Source organism: Sciurus carolinensis, chromosome 9 (assembly GCF_902686445.1).
Source record: "Sciurus carolinensis chromosome 9, mSciCar1.2, whole genome shotgun sequence".
NCBI lineage: Eukaryota > Metazoa > Chordata > Mammalia > Rodentia > Sciuridae > Sciurus > Sciurus carolinensis.
In genome coordinates this window covers 22,857,152-22,872,269 of record NC_062221.1, presented here as the reverse complement: position 1 = coordinate 22,872,269, position 15,118 = coordinate 22,857,152, and the positions used below count along the sequence as shown (strand labels likewise).

Sequence of the window (15,118 nt, the reverse complement as noted above, 5' to 3'; positions counted from 1 at the left end):
TTCCTGTCCAGAACTAGGCTGGGAGTGGAAGTCATCTTGAGCTTATGCAGTAACTTACCATGAGCATGAAAGTCACATGCTAAGAATGGCTGATCAGAAATGCAGGAGGAGTCTGGGTTGTTGACGACTGTGGTGGATCTGTGCTCCAGATCCTCTTCAGGACTGACGTCTTTGATCCCTATCACTGAGACTCTTGAGAGCTGACGTCCCTTAGCTGTCAGCCCTCCCAGGGAATTGCTGGAGACAGACATGCCATCCAAGGTCATGTCCCCTTCCTGGGCACCACTGCCCCCAATCTTCCTCTTACCCAATCTTTCTCCTTTCTCTTTATCCACAGGTGGTGATCCTGAGAGTTCTTTCTAATAAACAAGTTTCCCAGAAGAAACTTGACCTACAAGAATGGCCTTTCATAGCCACTACACCAGCCTTACTGTGGATTTCATTTTATATGAGAAGATTAAAATAAATTTTGGACAAGTCACCAAAACGAATTTCTTGTAAATGTAGTCCAGAGCAATACACATCCAACGTAGAAGGGTATTTTTCATATCTTGAACTGTTAATTTAAAAGACTGAATTAAAGGTTGACTCACGAGACTTAATATGTGTGACTGAGAGCAAATTCAATACAAGCAACACTTCTGGAATGACAGGAAAAAAATAATTCCTATCTTGTTCCCGCTTTGGAATTTAGGATGAGGAAAAGCCATTCCTGACAGCCACAGGACAGGACAGGTCCTTGTCATTTCTCTGTAGAAGAATGATGAAGGATGAACTCTAAACAGATGTGGCTAGATAGAAACACAAATATTGGTTCAACCAAAGCTGGCAGCCCTCTTTGGTAAAATAGATGAAGCCACATGAGGGGTTGGTCAGTGTGAACAGTTCTCACACTGGGAGTGCAGTGCTCAAATGCAGGTGTGTGTTGGTATTGCTGGATTCCTCAGACATCATTAGCTCTAAAGAATCTTGATGTCCAGGCATGTTGAATCAAGACTTCATTATTGGTACAACCCACCCCCCACCCCCTCCCAATTAAAAATCACAAAAGCAAAAATACCTAGAAATGAATATAAATTTTTAAAAAATTCCCTTTCTTCATAGTGAAAGGAAAATGAGGGTAAGTATGCTCTTGATCATAAAATTTGAAGAAAATGAATTCTCAGTAAGATTAACATTGAATCCAGATCTCTTGGGCTACAGAAAACCTACAACTTGTTATACCTACTGTCTGAAGTAGCTGTCTTATACCTATGTTGTTTATGAAGTCCAGCAAATCTAAAACCAGAAAAATGGTGCAGCAGTCCCAAAGATGTAATCAGTTCTCACCCATAACCACTGCATCATTACTGGCAGATTATTGCCTTCTCTTTCTGGGTTTTAAAATAAGTACAATTGACTCTTCAAATAAGACAGTCAATGACACGAAAATGAGAAATGTGTACTTGGCCCATATAGCCTTTGACTTCAAGGATATTTCCCAAAGTAATTTACATCTAGAATAGGGCAGTATTGACAGCAGAGTTACATCTGTCAAACCATGAAAGTCTGAGCAAAAGCAGGGATTCCTGTTTTAATTTGTGCACCTGGAATCTGTAGTGTGAAAGGTGAGGTAGATAAAGTAGGGGAGGGAAAGAGGCTAGAATAAGACAGAAGAAAACTGAGGATTGTGCTGTCACCGTCTTGCAGTCCATTATTGCATTATGGGAGTGAAAGACCAATCCACCTCTTATAACTTTTTAAGAAATCTAAAAATTTGAATTTTTATGGGAATTTATCCAATTAAAAAATGTCTGCAACAATGACCTTTCCCATTTGCCGATCTGTGCTATGTTGAACTTGGATAGTAACTAGTCCTTCAATTTAGTGTAGTTACGTAATAAATAGTACAGGACATAGTATACTCAGGCCGATAGCTTGATCCAGAGACCCTCAAGGATCATCCAGTCTCTCACTCTTTTTCCTTTACTGTGTCTTATGTTATGTTTTATCTGTCCATGCCTCAGCCCTGAGTAACCGAAGTGTTCCAAAACTTGGCAAGTTATCAGGCTGCCTAAATTACCATGGCAAGGCAGGTCTTTCTTGATGCTGGCGCATAAGTGAATAAATAAATAGAGTTGTTATTAATTAACTTTAGTATTGGCAGTTACAGGTCCTAAACTTGTATCACAGGCCATATTTCAAAATGAGGTGGACCACATGAAATCTAAAGCTCTTAGATTGTTCATGCAGTCCCAAGGGCTAGAACTGCATCATAAAGCAACACTCAGGAATATTTACCATATTCTTTTGCCAAAGGCAGCATTAAGGAAAATGTGATGAGGAGGTAGGTAGCTCTCACTTTTCTCACTAATTTTTCTTTCCATTTTAATTATTTTTATCATTTATCTATTTGAAAAATAGATTTTTATGATCTCCATAATTCTTACATCAATTTAGAAGCTTATCAGTACTACCAATTATGCCCATTAAATGAAGTAGTACTTTCTTTACATACTTTCCTAAGGTCAAGTTTTTAATTTTTTTCTGGTACCAGGGATTGAAGCCCAGGGCACTTAACCACTGAGCCAGGTTCTCAGCCTTTTCTTTCTTTCTTTCTTTTTTATTCCTCTTTTTTTTTTTCCTCTCTCTTTTTTTTTTTTTTTTTTTTTTGAGGCAGGGTCTCTATATGTTGCTGAGGACCTTGTCAAGTTGCTGAAGCTGATTTTGAACTTGCCATCCTCCTGCCTCAGCCTCCTGAGCTGCTGAGATTACAAGCGTGAGCCACCATGCCAGTCATAAAGTCAAGTTTTAAACACTTCCAACACTGTAGAATTTCAGAATTGGATGGTCCGTTTATCTGTATTATTCCCAATATTAGAGATTTTGATCATCTTAGTTTCTACCATTCTCAAATGGAAAAAGCAAACAAAACCAAACAATAAAAAACTTCCACCTTTCATTCATCTTCTCTCCAGTGGAAGCTTGCTTTCCAGCAACCTGGCTTTCCTTCATAGCACTTTCTCCAGGGTTACCATAGGTTCTTTAAAATTTCAGTAACCAGAGGTACTCCATTTTATTTAAAAGCAAAAAATGTATTTCTTTGAAATAATGTTCAACATCTGGCTGACAATTTGAGCTGTAGTCATATTGAACCGTGGTGACTGCCAGTCCCTCCTTTGGTCATAACCAATCTCTTTGTATCTAGAATTTGGATTATTTCTTGATTTCTTTCTCCTCTATTATTTGTTTGTCATTTAAACACAGTGTTCTTGACACAGTGATTCTAAAGTGTGGGTCTCCGGCGAAAGTATCAGCATTGCCAAAAAATTCCTTAAAAATGTTATTCTCAGTCCACACCCCAGATCTACTAAATCAGAAACTCTAATGGTCAGGTTCAACAATTGTGTTTCTACAGGACCTTCAGGTGATTCTGAGGTACCCTCAAGTTTGAAACCCATTAATGTTGTTTTTTTTTTTTTTGGTAAATAAATGAAATATAGTGATAGAAAAGAAAATTTCTACTTAGAAAAAAATGAAATATGAAGGGATATCAAGGATATCATATATATATGATATATATATAGATGGATATCATATATATCTGATATATATATGATATATATATATATTGCTTTTTAGGATATATGGCTAATGATACAGTCTGTGGCAATGTGTACAAGGGGTCAGGTGATCATATTTGAAGTAATGCTACCTAGCTTGGTTGATCTTGCTAAACTTAGCAAGGAAGAAATGTGATAATGGAGAAATTAACTTGACCTATGGAGAAATTAAAATATTTACACATGTACATATTAGCAGAGATAGGAAGGGCCCCAAAAGGGAAAAATATATAAGGGAATAATAATGCTAGGGATACTGGAGTCATGGCAAATCTTGAGTTGAGAGGGGAATCAGCAGAGATGCTCACAGAAGTTTAGGGAGGATTCCGAGAATGAGTGCTTTTATTCTTTTAACATAAGTATATTGAGCTTCTCCCCTGCAGCAGACATTGTTCTATGGGCCAGGACATAATGATGGACAAGACAGAAAAGGCCCCTGCCCTCACAGAATTTAATCTAGGGAGGTCATGAACCATGGCAATGGAGTGAGGTGGTGACCCTGTTAGAGACATTCAGTGCTGACCCCAGACTTGGAGGTGAGAGTCTTGGTTATGACCACTATGGTATTTATGGCGGAGACAGATTATAGGAGCAAGCTGAAGGAAATTAGTAAAATACTTCTCTGAAGTCCATTTCTAGTTATCTCTCTGAGGTGGGAAGCATTAGTCTCTGAGGTTTTAATTGAACATTTCTGTTTTGACGGGTAGGCACTGGAGCAAAAGTATCTTGGACCATGGGAGTCCAAACTCTTGGCAGAAGCACAGGCCTGAGTTTAGAGACCTCTTTGAAACCACTTTTTAGCCTTCGGAAGCACAGACAATTGTAACATTGGAGAGAGTTCTAGCCAAGGGAAAATGAATCTTTTCTCTCTTCCTAATGGACTGGCTTTAGCTACTCCAAGATTCTCTCAGGAGGAATTCTTAAGCATAACTGGCTGTTAAGATCATATGGGGGCCATGTTTACCTCATTCATAGGAACTTCTGTGGGAGGGCTTTTGCTGAGATAGCAGGAGATTGCTGATAGACAACCAGGGGGGAGCTCCATACAAAACAGAGTGGAAGGGGCAGCCAGCCTGGAATTTATTTTATTTTTTGGTTTTTAAACTCTACAGACTGAAAAAAAAGATCTTTTATAGCAGGTAACACTTGTGAAACGATGACTATGCACCAGTCTTTCAGTCTGCTTTAAACCTGAACTTTAAGTGTAATTGATCAATAAATTCGCAAGGGTCGATGTCGACAGAAAAGAAGCAGAACATGGCCACATAAAATTCATTTCAGATCTTATCAAAAAATCATTTCATGAAGTTATTTGAAGTTGAGCTAAGTCATGGAGCCTATAGTTGAGATTAAAATTGTTGAATGTTGAAAACTAATGTTTGAGATTATATTTCTTCAGGTACCTCTGAACCCCTTCACATGAATGGGGCACAGCTATACCTTTGCAGACACAAGCTGCTCATCTGAGTGACAGATTCTTTTCTCTCAGTCCTATTGGTTTGCCCACATGTACTGCTCAACCTTGCAAAGGACCCTGTGAAGTCGCACGCTGTCACTACAACCAAGAAATTGTAACTGGTCCGTCTTTGGTAATATCACAGGAAAGGAAGTTTCCACGTTATTTTTTTAGTATCTTAATTCGGGGCAAATAATTCAGCCTGTGAAATATGCTCCTTTACATTCTTAAGCAAATCCTTTATCCCACCAAGATCAAAGTATTCTACTTATTCTCTGAGTGACTTCATCCCTTTGACATGTGAAAATAATCTCTTTTAATGGCTTTGAAGACACTTGCAGGGTGCTCTTGAAGTCTTTTTTTGTCGTAGTTATTATTTCTCCTCATTTATAATTGATCAGGTTTTGTTATTTTCTTCACATGAACTACCAGTTTGGGGGGAGGGATGCCCTCTTTTTTCTCTGATAATTTGCAGGCTGTAGCAGTTCTCTTTTCAGTTCCCACCTCTAATGTTTATTATTTTTATTCCTTGGTATATGCTTTTTATGAAATGCAAACGATAAAGCAGAGTAAATAGGCTTTTCTTGTAGGTTATTGACTTTTTTGCAGTCCTTTATTTCAGTTGTCTCCTAAATGGGGTCTCTATTTATCATATTTCCCTTTTAAAAAGCCTAAAGTATACCTGATTTGTTTCTTGGTTCCCCTGTCCCACGAGGTTGTAGAATTTAATTATGTTATTATTTTTCACTTCATGGTTCACCGACAGCACTCCCTTGGGTTCATTTCTTTTCAGGATGAAGAGTTCCTTCTACTTTCCTTTCTTGGGGGATTTAGAAAGTTCTCAGTTTGACACCTACTCCACCCCACCCCCCACGCAGCTCACCCCAGTTCAGCAGTTGGCTACTTCAAGTTTGGATAATCAAAGCCTTTCATTATTATCTGGACAAAAATTTTCAGCCTTCCCAATTCCCTTTAGCACTTTGTCTTTATTCCTCATGAGTGATCTCTAGTATACGTTTTGGGGGATAAATCAGTTTTGACATGAATTGTTTTAACAATTGAAAAGTCATGAAAATTATAACGTATATGGAGTCTGTGAAGTTCATTGACCACATTTTTTGCTTATACTTTAGAAAGGGGTGAGATAGGTAGAGAACAAAGAAATAATTAATTAGATGTTTAAAAAAAAAAAAGTAGATAAGAGTTTAGAGCAGCCCTTCTACCAAAAAATTCAACTCTAATGCTCTAAGACACTCTGTATAGAATGAATTAGTTTCTGTCCTATAATGAGAGTGACACAGCTGTTTCATCCTTGAGAGACTCTGAAAATAGTGCTGAAATCATTTTTTGTGGGGCTTAATTATCTCAAGGAACCCTAGCTGAGAAAGGCTGAGTTAGAGATTAACAGTTGTGGCCGAGAGAACTCCTTTGGCTCATTAGACCAGGGAAGGCCTCTTTAACAAGGACTTCTTTGGGCAAAGCCTGAACTTGGGGAGGGAGGCCTCTCCAGATGCAAGGCATGAGGCCAGAGTACTCCAGCCAGAGACAAGGGTGGGTTTGGTATACTTGAAGAACAGTTAAGAAGCTCAGTGTAGCTGGAGCTGAGTTATTGAGAAGCAGGGAGATACAGAAGTGGCTGGTGAGTCGGGGAAACGGCGTGGAGAGATATACCAGAGACATTTCAGCTCAAGTCATTTCAACAGGGATTTACTGATCTCTGGCTATGTGTCATGGCTGGGGGCGATTAGAAGACGAGTGAATCATGGTCTCTGTCCTCCTGCAGCTTTCAACACAGAGTTTATAACATAACTTAGACTAAGAAAATATAGTATGATAAATGCTACATCTTAATAAGAAGCAAAGGGGTAGCCATGTATTGAGTGTCTCAGAATCAGATTCTGACCTAAGCAGGCATTCAGGTGTAAGTGATTTGTAAAGCAGTGCTCCCAGGAGGAACTCATAAGAGCCAACTAAGGGAAATGGATTCAGCCTGGACGTGTGGGGAACTTTCTAGAATAGATAAACAACACAATTTGCCATACTCTGAAGGAAAGGAGCGGGGATTTGCACACGCATACCTGTTACTCATTGGCTATGGCTGCCCCCATGGCAGTGTACTGTCAGGTAGTTTTGGTTTTCCATCCAGGTGAAGTGGGTCCAAGGTCAAAAGTCAAAGCTCTGAAGATTAAAGCCAAAGGAACAGAGGCTGGGGAATGGGTGCACAGAGCTGGTAAAAGGGACCTGAGGAGACCTTGGTGGCTACCAACAGTGCCACTCCAGGGGTAACAGAGCTTCTTGGCTTGGATGGAAGCTCCCACCAGGTGAAAACAATGACTCTTTCTTTGGTTCTGTGTCCTCCTGCATCTAGTCTGGTGTTGTACTCACCATAGAGAATTCCAGAGGTGTTTCTGAGCAAGAATGTATGCATGCACAAAAGCCATCCTAGGCCTGGGAATTATTCTTAAAAATTTTTATGAATACTTTGGTAGAAACTCCAAGTCCTTATATTACATCTTCATAGAAGATCCTAAGTTCTTCTGCATAGGATGCCAAGTTGGTTGGAATAAAGTTCTGAATTCCAGAAGGTATAGTCATGGAAATGGCACATAAACATGCATATGAGCAAGTGAGAAGTGATATATTTGAGGGGCAAGCATGGCGTGTTTGATTAAAAATGATAAAGAAAAATATCAGTTAAAATATCCTAAGTTTTCAAGAAAACAACTAGGTGTGTTAGTGGCTAGTTGTTTTTATGACTTTCTGGACTGAGAGGAACCTTTTGTCATAGAGAACTTCCATAAATGTGGATAAGAGTTGGTACTGGTGAGTGGCACTAGGGTGAGTTATAAATCAGAGTTGTCAGGCACCAGAAATGACAGGGAGGTTCCCCTGGTGCCAATTCTGACTGGTTGAACTGGGATGCCAATAATACTGGGTTGAGGAGTTTGAGGCTACATCCAGTTTCTGAGAACACTGATAATAGCTAACATTTATTTAACACTGCTATCACACTTTGTTTGTAACTCATTCACAACTGGAAGAGTCAAGTAATTGTATTGCTGTTATTTCCATTTTAGAGATAGGAAAACTGTGCAAACCACTTATCTGATGTCTTCCAAAGGCCAAACAATCCAGTTTTGCACAGATGGTAAGAGGAGAAGCTGGGAGTTTAACCCAGATCATGTTACCCTAGATTCTACTCATAATCACTGTGGTAGGTTTCAATACCATGGTTGACTAATTCTGTCATATGTCTAGGAAGAGGGAGGAATGACATGCATTTGCCATCCTTGAATTCTGGTGTTTGCTCCACCTTTAAATCACTTTTCTCCCTTCTCCTCGCATAGCCAGTCAACTTAAACTAGTTTTCCTTCCCCAGTGTTCTATGCTTTTGGATTTTTACCTGGGCTATTCCCTTGTCCTATGACATCCTTCCTTTTACCCTTTTCTGGTGTCTTAGTCCATTGGGGCTGCTATGACAAAGTATCATAGACTGGATAGTTTATAAACAACAGAAATTAATTTCTCACAAGTCTAGATGCTGGGGGTCAGGGTGCCATCATGATCGGGCTCTTGGGGAGGGCCTCCTTTGAGATGCAGACTGTCTACTTCTTGTCTCATCATGTGGCAGAGATCAGAGAGTAGAAGAAAACTTCTGATGACTTTAATAAGGGCACCAGTCTCATTCACCCTTATAACCTCATCTAATCCTAATTATCTCCCAAAGATTCTACCTTCTAATTCCATCACACTGGAAAAGGGGTGGAGGTTCAACATATGCATTTTGGGGGATACAAACATTCAGTCCATAACAGCTGGATAACTTTTCAAGTTCTTGAGAATTCAGGTATCATTTCTTACAGAAGGCCTGCCCTGATTTCATAAATTGGTGCTCTTTTTACATGCTTCTTGATAGTGGTGTGTGCCCCACTAGAACATATAACTTTCTATTTTGGATTGTTATGGCTTACTTCTCTTAAAATGAATAAAAAGACAGGGCTCATGTAGTGTCTATGTATTTAATGAATGAGATCTGACACCTCCCTTCCATTCCAAATGACCTGTGTTGTTTTTTAAAAGTGACCTGCTTTCCAGGTGCAAATCTGTAATTGTAAAACAAAGTGTTGAATCATATGGAATTTCGACTCTTATTTATTTTCCTATATCAATTTGGAACTTTCAAACATGTTATTCAGTGAGAATTTTGCCCACTTATACTGTATTTTCTATTACATGCATACAATAGGGTGTATCTTTTTATAAACCATAAGCCATTTTCTTTCATGGCTAAGTTTGCTAAGCATGAAATCTCCAGCTAACAAATCAACTTTGTGGGAGGGAGCTTCAACTGAATTTATAATGTTTTATATTCTAGGTTGGGGCAGGCAGAGAGGTGTATGTCATAGTATTTACAAGCTTTTAAAAGCTAAAATATTTTATAAAAATATCAAAAAGAATAGTATATTCTTTTAATTTTCTGTATGGACCATAGAAACATCTCCATATTTCTATAAAGGATATAAAGAAAAACCAACTTTTCTACAAAAATGTCTTGTGGTAGGTTAAAACTAAATGAAAAAAAAAGTATCAGTTATTAAAACATAGGACATAGATATAAAATGTTATCCTGGCTGGATTTACATGACAGATGGAGACTAGAATCTTGGGTAATCTGTGGGTCTTTATGAATGAAATCAATTAAGTTTAGAGAAGCTATTTATTGTTAGAGAGATAAAAATGTAATTAGTGATTATAAAGCAGTCTTTGGGGGTTCTGACTACAATAGAGAGATGGTGGATTTCTGGGAGTTGGCAAATGGTGGGGTGGTTTATATCTTATCTCTTTCTTTTCTTTTCAAATATGCCTAAATCTCTTGCTGAGCAATTTCTGGGATAGGAAACCTTCTTTGAGCTCATATCACATACTAACATATCCATTCCCTGAAAGAGAGTAGTCAGGTTATGTATATAAAGAAACCAAATGAATGACAGCCTGAATGTTCTTTTTTCCAAATTCACATCTTCACTCAAGAATCTCTTTGCTTCCTGTCGCTTCTCTCTGCAATGATGATACCCACGAGGAGGAAAAAAAATGCTTTTTTTCTACTTAAAAATTTACATTACTCATGCTAGTTAAGTATCAGTAAAAACTGTCCTTATTTTCCCCAATAGATAAAGCTACAGGTTTACAAGGTGAGAAGATTTCTTCCCCATTTGGTTGCTGTGAAATATATTTTTAAAAGTGTCAGAGGAGGGAAGCTAGTTTGCAGGCTCACACATAGGGTTTCTGTATTTCTGGCATTGCAAATAAAATCACTTTTGAGCAAGATCACTGTTGTTGGTATAGGGTTTGGAGGGGACCTCAGTACTTCAGTTAAGAACTAGGTCAGACCCCACTACAGCATATATCTCTCCATAGAAAAACAGTGCAGAAACTGTGTTCCAAGATTCAGTTACTCACCCTACTTGACAAAGTAACAGAATTTGGTAAAACTCTTGTAGAGCATAGAGAATCTCTTGGAATCCTTTAAAATAGACTCACTCCTTTATTTAGCTAGCATGACAAGCTAAACTAATAGCAAAGCTGTTTTACTTGAGGGTTGCTTGTATGGAGATGTTCTATATCAGGAAGTACAACTAGGACTCACCTTAACCAGTACTGGATTCAGGATTTTTATGTAAAGGAAACTAGAGGGTTGGGTCCTGGGAATCTGCATTTTAACAAGATGATTCTTTTGCCCTCCTTGGGAAAAGCCCCAAAGAATAACTCTTAATAATGCCCAAACAGAAATTGGTTTCAGTTAAGAAGGGTGTTTAAAAAGTGAAGCAATAGATTTTTTTTTCTGAAATATTTTGTAAATCCACTAAAATTAAACCTAATTGTGGACTTAGCTTTTCAATGTGTTCCACTGAATAGTCCTTGGAGTATTTTTTACCTATAAATTATTTCTGACCTTTAAAAAATATATTTTCAAAATTATGTGGAAACGCTGCTGTTTACACCATGTTTGTGTCATTAATGATTTGTGTTGTGGATTTGATTTTTTTTTCTTGTTAAAGAATGAGTCCATCAATCTAGCAGCTTATCCAAGTGTTGTCAACCAACGCTGATATCAAATTACCTGTGGAACTTGTTAAACTTAGAGCCGTCTTTCCTCATCTCACTCCTCCTCTCAATCAGAATTCCTAGGCACAGGACCCCTAATTTATTACCTTCTCAGTCAGGCTTGAGAACAACTGGTTCAATGATAGTGAAAGAATCTTTCTTTGAGGCTTTCAAATCTATTTTTCTAGCTTAAGCATTCCTTTATTCATGCGGTGACTAGAACCACTGTTATGCTAGATTCAATGTGCTTTCTGAAACTCCAAATTTGGTGCCATCTCTGATAGGGACGATGTGAACCATGTCTGAGATTACTAAGTGGGTTTCACTTCTGGATGAGAAGCCAGAAATACCAGACACTTACAAGAGTGAAATTTTCTCTAAGTGGTAGTTTGATCACCCTGATGAACAGTGAGCGGTAACTGCTTGAAGCAGTGTTTTACTCCCTGACCTGATGAGCTGGTGGAAGAAGGTATTGGAGAATTTAGCACTTAAGACTCTTGAACCCTGCTGGGACATTGTTAGGTAATAAGAGCTTGGTTACGCTGAACAACAAATGGATCTAGCTGGTCAGTCTGAAAACACTGAGGTTTAGGTCATGTCTGAGAGATGGTCAGAGGCACTGGACTTCCTGACTTGGAATTAGGGACAGAAGAGTATCTGGACAATTTTTAAGATCCTCAAGTAGGCTACCTTACAACCCCTCTGGTTTATGCCTGAATTATCCAAGGTGCCTTTTAGCTCCCTCCATGTTTTTCCTGTGTTCATCTTTGAGCTTGTCTGTGTAATTCTACGACAGATTGTATGTTCCCAGAAAACAGGGACCACTTATATTGACTTCTCTGATCTCTGTCCCAGTCTCTTACAGCACCAGACACACATTCCTGATCATTTACCAGAAGCACAGATCTAGTGTCCCTTAGACGAGCATTCTGTCTCCGCTTGTAGTTTCCACACTCCAAACATTAAGTTGGCAAAGTTGCTAATCCGCAGCCTATGGGTGGGTAATGTGGAAATTAAACACACCTTCCTTCAGTCATGACCAAACTATAGATGTCATCAGCACATCCTATGTTTTTGTCAATCACTGGAATACCTTCCATCACTGGAAGAAGGACAAAAAAGGTCATGAAACTTTCAAATAACACGCGCTTGGGCTATAACCATCATTTGCTGACATATGACATCCTAAAATTGTGATCCCCGGACCAGGAGCAGTGTCATCACCACCTGGGGACTTGTTAAAAATGCAGAATCTCGAGTCCTCGCCGCAGACTTTTTGGATCAGAATCCACATTTTATCAAGATTCTTAGGGTGATTCTTATTTAAATTAGAATTTGAGAAATCAACTGATCTAGTAATTGATGAAGGGAGCACCACTCAGCCCCAGAAAACAGAGACTCAGCCCTTTGTGCCAGCCTCGCACCGGCTCAGCTCGGTAGCAACCGAACCCCTAGGGACATCGGAGCGGGCGCTGCCGAGGGCAATTTGGTGATTGGCTGACTTGGACACGTGACCGGCGCTGGGCCTTCAATGCGACCGGATTGGCTCTCACGGACGCTGACGGACAGGGCCGGGGCGGGCCAGAGCCCGGACCGAGGGGAGCGCGCGGGGGCCAGAGGGGCGAAGGCGCGAGAGCGCGAGTGCGCGTGCGCGAGCGGCGGGGCTTTCTCCGGAGCCGTCGGAGGGAGCCGGAGCGCTTCTCCCGAGGTAAGCGGAACCACCGACCAGTCCCCGAGTCTCTCCCATGCCCGATCCTGCAAGCCAGGTGGGCAGAGCCGGGCGGGGCGGGGGAGGTCTGGGGTCCGCCTGCCCCAGGAGCCCGGCTTTGGGGAGGATGCGGTCCCAGCTCAGCCGCTCCCCTCGTTGCCTCGGTTTCCCTTTTCCTACCCTTTGATGCACCTCCCCACCCTCCCTACTGCGCTGCGGGTTCTGCCCGAGGGGGTTGCCCACCTGGCAGCCTCGCCTTCGCCTTTGTTTCCCGCCCGGAGGGATGCTGGCATCGGCCCCCTCCCCAGGTAAAGGGTGCGGGTGGTGGGGCGGGGGCGTCACGGGCACTGGACCAGGGCTAGACAGAAGGTGGCTTTCATGCAGTGGGACCTGTCACATGGGAGAACGTAGAAAAAAATGTACTGTCACTTTGGCCGAGCCCCTGGGACTCGAACTAATCCGGCGGCTGCGAGCGAAGCTGAATTCCTAGCGCAGCTGTGCGAAGAAGAGGCGCCTGTCGTGGCGCGGGTGGGGGCATCGTGGGTGCACGGAACCCGGGTGCTTGCTGCTCCGAGAAGGCTGTCCGTTGGACCTGGAACGCCAGCTCTCACCCTGGAGTTTCAACGAAATTGATCGCCTTGAGCCTGCTGAAGAAATCCAGAGATTCGTGAAGAGACTTAAAAGAAAAGGAAAGAAAGAAAGAAAGAATAAATTAAGAGCAGTTGGGCACTGATGAAGCAGGTCTCCATGAGGTTACAAGAAAGAATTTCAGATACCGCGTAACTGATGGCTGGTAAACGGTGAGGAGGAAATGCCTGCAGTGAACTGCAGACCAGACCATCACACTGAGGTTCTTCTTTAAGCATATAAGTAGGGGGTGTGTGAGGGGGGGTAATTTTCTGTAAATTTCTAGGGCTGCCCAAGTGACTACTTATTTTCAGCATGTTAATGGGCTGTAGGGAGAAGGAAGGCAAGGTCTAAATTGAACGTACTCAGACCTCCTTAATTCTTTGAAAAGTATATGTTTAAAAAGGACCAATTGACTGCCAAAAGAGTTGTGGTGGGGGAGGGGGGAGATCTCCCTTAAATCATACTTTAAAGGTGGGAGGGTGTGTCCAGGAGCTTAGGAGCTGGTTAAACTCTGAGGGTTTCCCCTAGTTTCCTCCATCTCCCCAGACCTGCAAGGGCATATGGTGCATCTTACAGTGAAACAAAGTGCCTTACATGTTCCCCTAGTTAACAATTTGGTTGGATATATCTGGCAACTACCCAGTAAGGAATGGTTCAACTAACTGTCATCGTATTCTGAAGTTTTGGTGTGATTCAGTCAGGACTTACTCTGGCTTGAGATGAACAAGAATCTTTACCTGACTCGTCAGAGACATCCTGACACCACTTCAAAACCCTTTTGATACTCTATTCCCCCTACAAAGTCGTATTTCTTTAGGAAATAATCTGATATTCAGACATCTAAGACACACCCCATACTTGTGAAATGTCTACCCTTGCTGAAAAATCAATTTACTAAAGCAAGTTAAATAGTCATTTTTTGAGGAAGTGACACTTAAATTTGTTAGGGATATCAACTTCAGGTTTATCAAGTATAGCAAGTCAACTTTTGGTGGTTTTCCTGAGAGGAATGAATGTAAAAGCACAGAATTTGCTGTGAAGCTCACTGGTACTGTCACAAATGACCCTTGTAAAATAAAATATAGCTTGTTACCTTATAGATTGGAACACAAAGCAGATTAATGGAAATATTTTAGAACTTTGTGAGTTTTTTTTTAAGCCGTTATGCAGCGGAGAAGAGAATTTTAAGGGTGAACTACGTGGCATAGTTTAAGAAAGGCATGCACTTTTATTTTTAGAGAAAAATGTCATTTGTGGATAAACTACACAAAGGGCATACAAGGTTTGTTTAACCAGTGGCAGGGGTTCGAAAAGATTGAGAAACACTGATGTTAGGTTATTCCAGGGCCAACAGGAATATTGGCAGGTTTAGTTCAACTTGAGGGAAGCAATATGCCTCAGCCACCTATAGAAACAGGTTTTATTCTCTGATTCAACAAAGGCTCACTAATGTTACTTTCAAGGCAACAACAAAATCATTTCCTGTCTGCATTTTCTGTCCCCTGGGTCAGAGACAGGGAGGATGTAGAGCAAATGAGAGAGATTAAAGTCTAACCTGCATGCCTAAGCACTAGTGTCCTTTGAGGAGGATCTGTGTCACATTGTGTAAATATAAGA

General features: G+C 40.7%; 1 protein-coding gene across 4 annotated transcripts in view; it reads left to right on the top strand.

The window, feature by feature from the left end:
* Positions 1-12,760: 12,760 nt before the first annotated feature.
* Positions 12,761-15,118, top strand: part of Tmem108 (transmembrane protein 108) — a 325,980-nt gene continuing 323,622 nt past the window's right edge. For all 4 annotated transcript variants that reach the window (XM_047564395.1, XM_047564391.1, XM_047564389.1 and 1 more), the window contains exon 1: positions 12,761-12,871. The gene's annotated coding sequence lies outside the window, so the exon portion shown is untranslated. The remainder of the gene's footprint in view (positions 12,872-15,118) is intronic.